At 38.5% G+C, this 10,224-nt stretch overlaps 1 pseudogene; it reads right to left on the bottom strand.

Annotated features, from left to right (window-relative positions):
- Positions 1-622: 622 nt before the first annotated feature.
- Positions 623-858, bottom strand: LOC121453154 (annotated as a pseudogene).
- Between the last annotated feature and the right edge of the window lie 9,366 nt (positions 859-10,224).

Below are 10,224 nucleotides of genomic sequence, written 5' to 3'. Positions count from 1 at the left end.
TCCGAGACAGAAAGAATGGCTGTGCCACCTAGAAGAGAATCTTACCAACTGAGTCACGAGGAAAGGGCACTCTCCAAACCGCTGAGCTACTACAAGGTGTACAGTGATCTCCAGGTTTTCAGCTTTTTTATGTTGTCACCCATTTGGAGTGGCCTACAAAGACACAACTATTTGTGACTAATTTCTGTTCCTGTAAACTACCCTTATTCCTGTAAGTAATCCCAGCAAAACATAATGTTCACCAAGTTGGACACTGATGACATATGAGCTTTGATTTGTTATCAGTTCCCTATCTAAGTGAATAGACATTTGCTCACGTTTCTCCAGAAATAGCTGCCACACAACAGACAGGACTTCACAAAATTTCTGCAATTACATGATTTATCCAAAGTAGAAAACTAGAAACAACTCTTTTTGTTCTCTTTTTGTTTTTCTTTCTCTTTTTTTTTAATTTTTAAAAAATTTTGCCAATAGTTTTAGTATAGTTTTCACACTGCTCTCAAGGGCACTAACAATACAAAGTCTGACTCATCATCAGTCTGAAGAAGAGACACTCAGCTGAAATCCATCTGACTGCAGATGCTGGAGTTAGTGGCATAGCACTCCTGTACTGTGTGATGTTTCATGACACCACCCACCTGAATCGACCTGCTGGTGGTCCCGACGTTTCCATCTGCTTTTCTAACTGTTCTTTCTTCTTCCTCTTTGCCTCCACTAATTGGATACCCCAAATCCCCCGAGGATACGACCTCTTTCTGTCTTCTTTCTGCTGCCTCTGCCAGCTTTGCTTTTTTTCTTCTCTTCCGGGCTCGGGGATGGCAGTGTGGACTCCACGGGGCACGGGAAGCACAGCCCCATGGGGAAGCTGGCGCCTCTACCCTGGCTGGAGATCTTTGTGTGTGTGTGTGTGGGGGGGGGATGGCAGGCCCTGCCCAACAACAAGCCTTGTTTTTCTTTCAACAATGAAACTATAATAATATATATACAATATATAATACAATACAATTGTGGAAACGAAAGTCTAGACACCAACTAATTTATTTCCCTTTTTGTTAAAGAAGTGATTAATAGCTATACCTTCAAGAAAGTTTGGCTGTGTATGTCTCAACCTACCAATCAAGTCAACCACTGAACTGTGATCTTCATGTTCTTTTGAACTGGGAATCAGTTAAAGCCAAACAAGAAAGTAGGAGTGGGTAGAGCCCACTACAGCATTGTCTGCACATCTAGTGAGTATAATTTAACAGAGGTGTCCCAGTGCCTTTCAGAGTAACATCTCACTTATGAGAGAGAGCAAAAGAGAGAGGAAAGAAGCCATGTGTCTCAAGAGAGATATGTCAAGATCTTTTATAGAACCACAGAAAATCATAGAACGAAGCAAAGCAACAACCAAAAATTCACTGACAGTTAAAAGAAACGGTATGATTCAAGGTGAATTTCCTCTGGTTCTATGATTCAGCGTCTTTCCTCCCTTTCAAAGTACATGTTTCTAGGATATTTAAGCATCAAGTAGGGAGAAACGACATTACATTTGATGATTATTCTTCTAAGCTTTATAATCTTTTATTACATCTCATGTATTTCGTATCAATGTGGCAAGTATGTGCTTAACCTAACAATAAATTAGAAAATTCAACAGAAAATCGGGGTTTATGTGGGATCTATATGGGAAACCATAGCTGAAAACAAACAACTAACCTTTGTCATGTTATTTTCTGTGTTCTGAAGTGCAAGGATAAAATTCAAACTCTGTTTGCTACGTGTTAATACTTCAGTGTTGGAATCAGTTTAAAATCATCATGATAAAATAAATATGGAGGCGGACTTCCATAAAAGCAGTGCATTTGGAATTATAGATATTGACAGGGTCTTAGAACCTGGTATATATATATCTTAGTGGTCAAAAGATTATTTGGGAATGTGAAGGGCAACTTTAAAATAAAGGCGGTCAATAAACACTTTAAAGTGAAGATGTAGACATGATTCCAAGGGCTATGGATTAGATAGGGTAATTTAAACATACTCTTTAATACCTGTTATCTCTCAGAGCCAGTAGTAGAGAAATTTGACAGTGAAAAAGAAATACAGAGACACAAGAATACAAATAAAAAGGAAGTTGCAGGAAAGGACTCATGGCTGAAGACATCGAGTGTAGAAATGGTGGAATGGACAGGATGGACGGAAGGCAAAGTAATAAAGGCCCAGTCTTCCTGCCTAACAGCTCAGCCAGTGCTCATCTCAGCAATGCCCTCACACTCTCCAGAAAATTTGCTCACCCTCATAGCTAAAATGCTCACTTACTGGATAAATTGAGTGAAAGAGCATCTTGACTTGCACCAAGAAAGAAGAATAGACTTTTCTAATAAATGTGTGGATTCAAGGCTCTTTCCATGACTTGAGAACATAACACTATAAGATGAAAGACACATAGAGTTGAATAAATGGTATCTAAAGGCATGAAATGGGAGTTTTTAATTTAGTCTGGGGGACAAATGTTCACTGAAGTAATATTAGATATCCTTTTTTCTTTACCACAGTGCTCTCAGCATAAATAGTTCTTGGAGTTGCCAGGAGCCTAAAATGAGCAGCAGCAAATATTACAGGTAAGGAATAAAGATGCTTCATTTCTCCTGGTCCATTATTCATCCATCCAAAAATATTCTTCTTTCTTCTTATAAGGTAAATGTCTTTAATGACCCCAGCATCCAGTCCCCATGCATGTAGCACTGCAATCCTAAGTTTTCTATAACTAACTCTCTACCTAGGAATCCCTTTAGGTTAGAAATAACTGAGCTTGCTGTCACTTCCACATCCAAAAAAAAAAGAAACATAAAGAATAGTTTTAGATCATGCACTCCAAGGAACAGAGTAATGGTTGCTGGCAAGCAGCAGAGGCTAAGCTAATGGGGATGGATATGTGAAATCTGTAGCTACTGAGAAAGATAGCCTCTTCTACATAGATGGCTAGTCAGGGAGAACTGCATGGGCAGGGGTGGGACTGAATTTACAGTGCAGCCAGCACAGCAGAGTGACCAGACAATAGCCTGAAACACCACAGCCTCTCTACTACAGAGCTTTAGTTATATGAACTAATAAATCTCCTTTTACCATATTGAATTGATTGTCTGTTTCTTCTAAATTTGAGCATATAACCCAGACATATTTGGTTTTCTAGGCCAACCTCCATCAATGACTCTCTTAAATCTTTTACCTCAGCATTGTATTATACATTTCCACTTCCTTTTAATTTTTATAGAAATTGCATTATATTTTATTAAAATTTTACTTATCATTTAAACATCATTCCCATTGATTCACTTATTATTAGGTATGATTAATGAGAATAAAAACTATTTGTTATTTTATACATAATTAAGAGAAAAACAGCTGGTGGTTGTGGCACATGCCTTTAATCCCAGCACTTGGGAGACAGGCAGGTGGATCTCTGAGTTCAAGGCCAGCCTGGTCTACAAGAGCTAGTTCCAGGGCAGCTAGGGCTATTACACAGTGATCCTGTCTTTAAAAACCAGAGCAGGGGGGGGGGGACATTAATTATTTATAAATTCACTCTAGTTTAATTTTGCCAGATTATAATGAAATTTTATCAAAGTCACCAATGTCACCTCCCTTGCGATAACTAGTGCTCACTTCTCACCTTCTGTGATATAAAAACCATACTGACATTATCTTCTCCTATTTTTTTCTCATCAGAAAGGTGTCTTTACCTCAATCTAGAACTTCACTCCACATTCTCTGGTCAGCATCCCCACACTGACTGCCAAGTACCTCTGGCAGGTGACTTTCACTGCTCTGTCTTCAGACCTTGGATAGTTAGTTCTTCGATGATCATCTTCATTTACTACTTCTCTCTTGCTATGTCTGAAGGTATCTCCCTACAGCTGTCATGTTCTTTATTTGCTACCTCACTCTTGCCATGTCTGAAATATATCCCTGCAACCAGCAATGACCATGTTCTTTCTCTCCTCTGAACCCAGACTACAGGCAACTGCCCACTTGATATGACTTGAACATCTAATAGATTTCTCAAACATATGCTGTTCAAATCTGGATTCCGGGTTGTCCCACCAAAACAGTGATACTGAAATGTTCCTCCCATTGGGAAACAGCAGACAGTCTCTTCTAAGTCCATGGTGCTCCGCATCAAAGCCATCTCTCATTGTTTCCTTCCTGACATAGGCATGGTCTTGGCTCAGGCTCCTTAGGTTTGGTACATCGATTGCAAAGCAATGTCAGGTATTTGCATGCCTGACATTTGAAATATGCAATATCAGAATCCAGGCAACCAAGATTTGATTCATAGCCCTATCATTCCTAAGCTAATTCTCTCCCTATTATGTAATGCTTTCCAACCCCCTTTCCTGATCAGTGGAGCTTAGAAATCTCTGTTTCTAGGTGTTTTATGAACAATAAGTGATTTAAACATATATAAGGTGAAATTTTTGGTATTATATTTTTATTATAGAAAGCCATCAGAACAATTTTGTTATGAATGAAAACACAGTTCCAGGAAAATATACTCAGAGAGGTGTGAGCAGAGAGTTACATTTTGTGTAATAAAGATTTCTTCCAAAAACAAAAGATCACAGTTCTTAGTGCTTGGAGCAGGTAAAATATTCATAGATCAATAAAGTGTCTGTTTTCCTCTAAGGCAACTGAGAGCAGGAGTGATAACATAAGAATGGGATCTAAGAAGAATCACAGGTTTAAAAAAACCTATTTGTTCTGTGGTGGTGATGGTGATGGCAATGCACACCTTAATCCCAGCACTGGGGAGGCAGAAGCAGGAAGAGCTCTGTGAGTTTGAGGCCAGCCTGGTCTATATGGCATGTTCCAGGACAGCCAGGGCTACACAGAGAAACCCTGTCTTTAAAAGAAGAAGGAGGAGGAGGAAGAGGAAACGGTGTGGATGAGGAAAGAGAACAGGAAAAAGAATCAATCAGGTAAGTGTAGATCTCAGCTTCTATCAAAGCAATTTCTTTTTTTGCAACTGACATCCAAACAAGAGGACAGCAGCCTCCCTTCTTCGCCTTCTATAAATAAGTAGCAGAAACATGAAAGTCTCTGGTACACAGAGGAGCTACCCAGGGTTTCCAAGTCAGTCATTTACAGTTTCGTCCTAACAGTCTCAGAGCACACAAATAATTCTCCTTCAAACTGATAAAGAGTATGCAGTTTTATAGCTACAGGCAGTCCGTAAAGTAAACAACACCATAGGATTTTATACTATAAGACGAGAAGTGGTTTCCACTATACTTCCTCACAATATTGATTTAATAAAGTTATAGTACAATTTATAGAACAAAAGGATGAAGGTGATTAAATACCTAAAAAGCAAACAGTTTTGATTTTACTTTTCTTTGTTTTTTGAAAAAAAATAACAATAAAAACAGTAAACACATTTAAACAAGTTAAGTTAAAATTATAGCTGAATTGCATCATATTGTTTTGTTATTTTAGATAATAGCTAATAATATAACTAAGGTGTGATCATAATGAAAATAGCATATATGTTTTACTATTTAATTTAAGCAAGAGCTACAGACAATTTCTGTGAAAATGGAGTTTACACAGGAGCAGAAGTGGGTTTGGTACCTCCATGCTGAACACAAAGGTAGAAGGGAGCCATCTGAAAGGGACAGAGGCTGTTGCAATTGCAAACCTGGGTCTGTACGATTCAGCTACTTGACACAAATTTGTTTGTTTCACGTAGGATATGTTTCTGCTCTAGTGAGTATGACTGTGGTGCCTGCAGTTTCTAAGTCAAGTAGGACCAATTCTGCTATTAAATTAGTTGCTTATTTTGGATCTTAGTGATTCTAAATTCATTTACCTCTAACTGTTGTCAGAGAGCTGGAGATATCATCATATGACAGAATATTAGGTCGGAGACTCTTTAATCAGCAACATATTCAGTAAATGCATCACTGTGCACCGAGCAATTCCTCTGAAAGACTTTCAGAAACCAGCTGAAAGATTCCCATGTATCATGTAACTAAGGAAGTTCACACTTAGCCATGGACAAGGCAAGCTGTGATACACTGGCTCTACAAGCCTTGCTCCAGCACAGAGTCACACATGACTGGGAGGATCAATCATCTCAGAACGTCTCTCTGAGGAAGGAAAATTCTGGAGCATGCATCTAGTACTCAGATTTATCACTACTCCTCAGGAATCTGATGCAAACTTACCTCCTGGAGAAATCACAGGTACTGTGGTTCAATATAGCAGTTTAAAACAGGCATAGCTACAACGCCCGTGCCTCTCTTGAGTTCAGTACAGAGTGAGCCTATAGCAAAATACAAGTTACTATCATCTCCTGGAAGGGACGCACAGCACACATGACTTCCATTTTAGGTATTGCCTCACTTCCAACTAGCCTATATCTGGTAGTCAAAGAGGGAGGTGATCCTTAGCCTCTGGAAATACAGGTGGACATGTGAGAACTCCACAAAGCACCCACAGATCTTACCCTAGGAGTAGGTCAAGAGCTGGGAAGAGAGTTTGACTAAAATTAGAGTTCCCTTACCTTTTCATCTCCCACAGAAGGAGTGGATATTAATTTGCCAATGCTGCTGGGACCTGGGTTTTCTAGCTCCTCAGAACTGTAGAGAACAAAGCGGCAGTTTCCTCTTCTCAAGGTTATTCCACATAGAAAGTCTGGCTTCCAGTTGCAATGTAGGAATAAGGTTGCGCATCCAATATCTCCATTTTAACTCCAATAAAAATCAATAAAAAAGAAAAAACCCACATTGATATGTTTTGGTTTCTTTGGGGTGGTTATTAATTTATTTACCAGTTCTGTCATCTATAATCTACTCTTTGCATTGAGCCCAGGATCACAAGTTATGCCAAGTGTCTCCACATTCATTTCAGGCACTGTCCTTTTGCAATGTGCTCATTTATTTTTGTCTGCTATTCGCAGGGTTCTCATGAAGATCTGACTTCTAATGTGTCTATCTTTTGGAGATGATGGGGAAGATGATTATTAGTTTCCGGGGAATTCAATGGTTAAGTGGGTGCTTTTTGCATGACTGTGAAGAAAAGAAGCCTATAGTTTCTTTGTAAAAGGGGTTATTTTCTCTTCTGTCCGCCATGGTGTTTCTAGTCACTGCATGAGTAATGGGCCTCTAGTCCTATTGCATGTCCCCAGACATTCATGAGAACCCTGCGAATAGCAGACAAAAAAAAAATGAGCACATTGAAAAAGGACAGTGCCTGAAATGAATGTGGAGACACTTGGCATAGCTTGTGATCCTGGGCTCAATGCAAAGAGTAGATTATAGATGACAGAACTGGTAAATAAATTAATAACCACCCCAAAGAAACCAAAACATATCAATGTGGGTTTTTTCTTTTTTATTGATTTTTATTGAGCTCTACATTTTTCTCTGCTTTCCTCCCTGCCTCTCTCCTCCCCTTCAACTCTCTGCCAAGGTCCCCATGCTCCCAATTTACTCAGGAGATCTTCTATTATTCCACTACCCATGTAGATTAGATCTATGTATGTCTTTCTTAGGGTCCTCATTGTTGTCTAGGTTCTCTGAGATTGTGATTTGTGGGCTGGTTTTCTTTTCCAGTCTTTAATCTGTCATACGAGTCTGAATCTGTGTCTGCATGAATGCTGTCTTGTTTGTTTTCCATTCCATGTCTGTATCTCTGTGTTTGGGTGTGTCTCTGTGTGTTACCTAAAAGTGGGCTTTTGCTTTTCTTTTTTGATATCACAAAGGACATTGCTTGGGGGAAAGATTGAGGGATATTTTAAAAAAAAATCATTAACATCATTTTATAAGGAATTAAACATTACTGATTTCAACTGACCCATATTAAAACAAGCAAAAATGATACCAAGCAATATCTACATGCCACTTCCATCATTTTTGTTAGATATTCATTTTACAAGGTTTCTTAACAACCTATTTGTCACTTTCAAAAAATGACTACCATAGCAGACATACACACATGCTCTGTTCTCTGGGTCAGGGTCATGAAAGAGTTCATATTTTAAGATTATAGCTATGTATTATATTAGCTTCTTGTGTTACATGGGGAATCCAAGGCAATTAAGATTGGGCTGCTACATTTTTCTTCTAAAGGCAGGTGAGGCAAAATAAAGTCTGAGTACACATTAGGATATCAGTCTTAAGTGACCACAGTGTGTATTAGTAACTTTAGCTGTGAGGTTCAACAAAGGTTCCAGTCTCTGTGAATGTAGGAGACATTTTCATAATACTATATCAACACAGATTTCAGCTCTTTCTCTACAAGGAGAGAAGGAGCATGACCACACACCTAACTCCTGGACTTTACTGCTTGCTACAAGACTCATAGATCTGACTTCATTTGTTCCAGGTACAGATAGGAAGTTGCATAATCTAAACTCCTGGAAGTCACTAAGCATAAAGATGACCAGTGGACACGGACAAGGCTTGAGAAGCATCTAGATTCTGTGGTCATGCTGACTGGTGAGGATCATGTTCTATGAGAAGCCAGTGTGTGAAGCCTGGGAGGGTGGCCTTCAATGTACAGAGGCAGTGCGCTGCAATGAATTCATAGAAATAAGCCTGGTACTTGCAATGCATAAAGGCAGTGTGCGGGAACAAATGCATAGAAATAAGCCTGGAGATTAAAGGGAGTGAAGAGCAAAATCTGCAGGAATAGAATAAATTTTTAAGAGGTAGTGAAGTGAAGAAATGATGAATGCAAGAACGAATTCAACGTGATTGCCATAACTATGCTCATTGATGTCAAGAGATAATGAATAAGCAAGAACTTCTGAAAAGGGAAAAATAAAAAGGAGCAAGAATAAACCAGGAAGCTGGTGAGGCAATGACTGAACTAAAAACCCAAACAAGCATTTCACTCAGGGGTTCGACTAAGTAGAAGAAAAGATGTTCAAACTCAGGGACTAGTGGAGGACAAAAATTGTACATGAAATTTAATGATAATAATAATAATGCTAGCTTACGTAATTGGGGAAAGCATCAAGTAGAAGAAAATGCACACAAATTGAGTAATGAGAGAAAAGAGATAAGAAGTGGCAGAAGGCCCTCCCAAGCACATAAGCACCAACAAATTCACAATAGTAAGGAAAGAATCAGATAAAAAAAAAACAACTATGAAGCCCAAAATGCACTAAATAAGATGAATTGTGAGATTCACCCTAGGACAAATTATCAACAAATTGTCACAGATTAAAGCAAAGTGAATGTTGAAAGCCGAAGTATAAAAGTGACTTGATGCTGCTCTAAAAGCCTCTTCTATACTGTCAGCATACTTTGTTCGTGATGACCTCTGCATGCTAGACAGTGGTGTCACTCAAAGCACAGGAGGAGGGACTCCAAATCAAAAATACTAAAGTTAATAAATCCATCTTTCCAAATTAAAGGTAAGATAATTTCTCAGATAGATAAAATCAGAGTCATTTATTATCACATATTTGTAGAAGAAATACAGGGCAGTCCATACCCAAGGTCTATCCGATGATCTCATTAGAATGAGCAAGTCAAAGAACAGAACAAGAGGATAGGGATTTGGGAAATGAACCTGCTGGGCAAAAAGAGAATGGCAGGTGGGAGAGAGATGACAGACAGTACAAGCGGTCTAAATGCACCGTGTAAATACATGTATGAATTCTAACAGTAGAAGAAAACACACTTTACTCAAGAAAATTGAAAGCATGACAGTGAAGACCACATAGATATTAACAAATTTCACAAAAAAATTTATAGTTTTCTGATTAGAATAAAATTTAAATAGAAATCAGCAGTGACAAAAAATTTAAAAATGACCTAACTGCATAGGGACCAAAAGAAAGTTTTGAACCGGTTGTGGTGGCACATGCCAGTAGGATTTCCTGAAGGAGGCAGAGGGAGGAGTTGAGTTTGAGACCAGTCTGAGCTGCACATTAAAAAAAGAAAGAAAGAAACAGTTTTGAGCAACTATTGGGTTAAAGAGGAATGCAATACAGATTTCAAAAATATCCCAAAGTAAAAATAAAGATACCATTTGCCAAAACTTTTAGGATCCGGGAAAAGCAGCACTAAAAGAAGGGTAAATGCTATGATGTGTCTGCTGTGGAAATGAGAATTTTCTAGCACTCTACCCTAAAAAACAATGTGAAGAATAACATAAATGAAAGACCAACACATGTGGAGAAATAATGGAGGAATGAACATAAATAACTTTGAGAAACCAAAAATAATA

Source organism: Microtus oregoni, unplaced genomic scaffold (assembly GCF_018167655.1).
Source record: "Microtus oregoni isolate MIOR12 unplaced genomic scaffold, Mior012 000011F_ref0000422, whole genome shotgun sequence".
NCBI lineage: Eukaryota > Metazoa > Chordata > Mammalia > Rodentia > Cricetidae > Microtus > Microtus oregoni.
The sequence above is the reverse complement of the archived record's forward strand: the minus strand, read 5'-3'. Positions and strand labels throughout refer to the sequence as shown.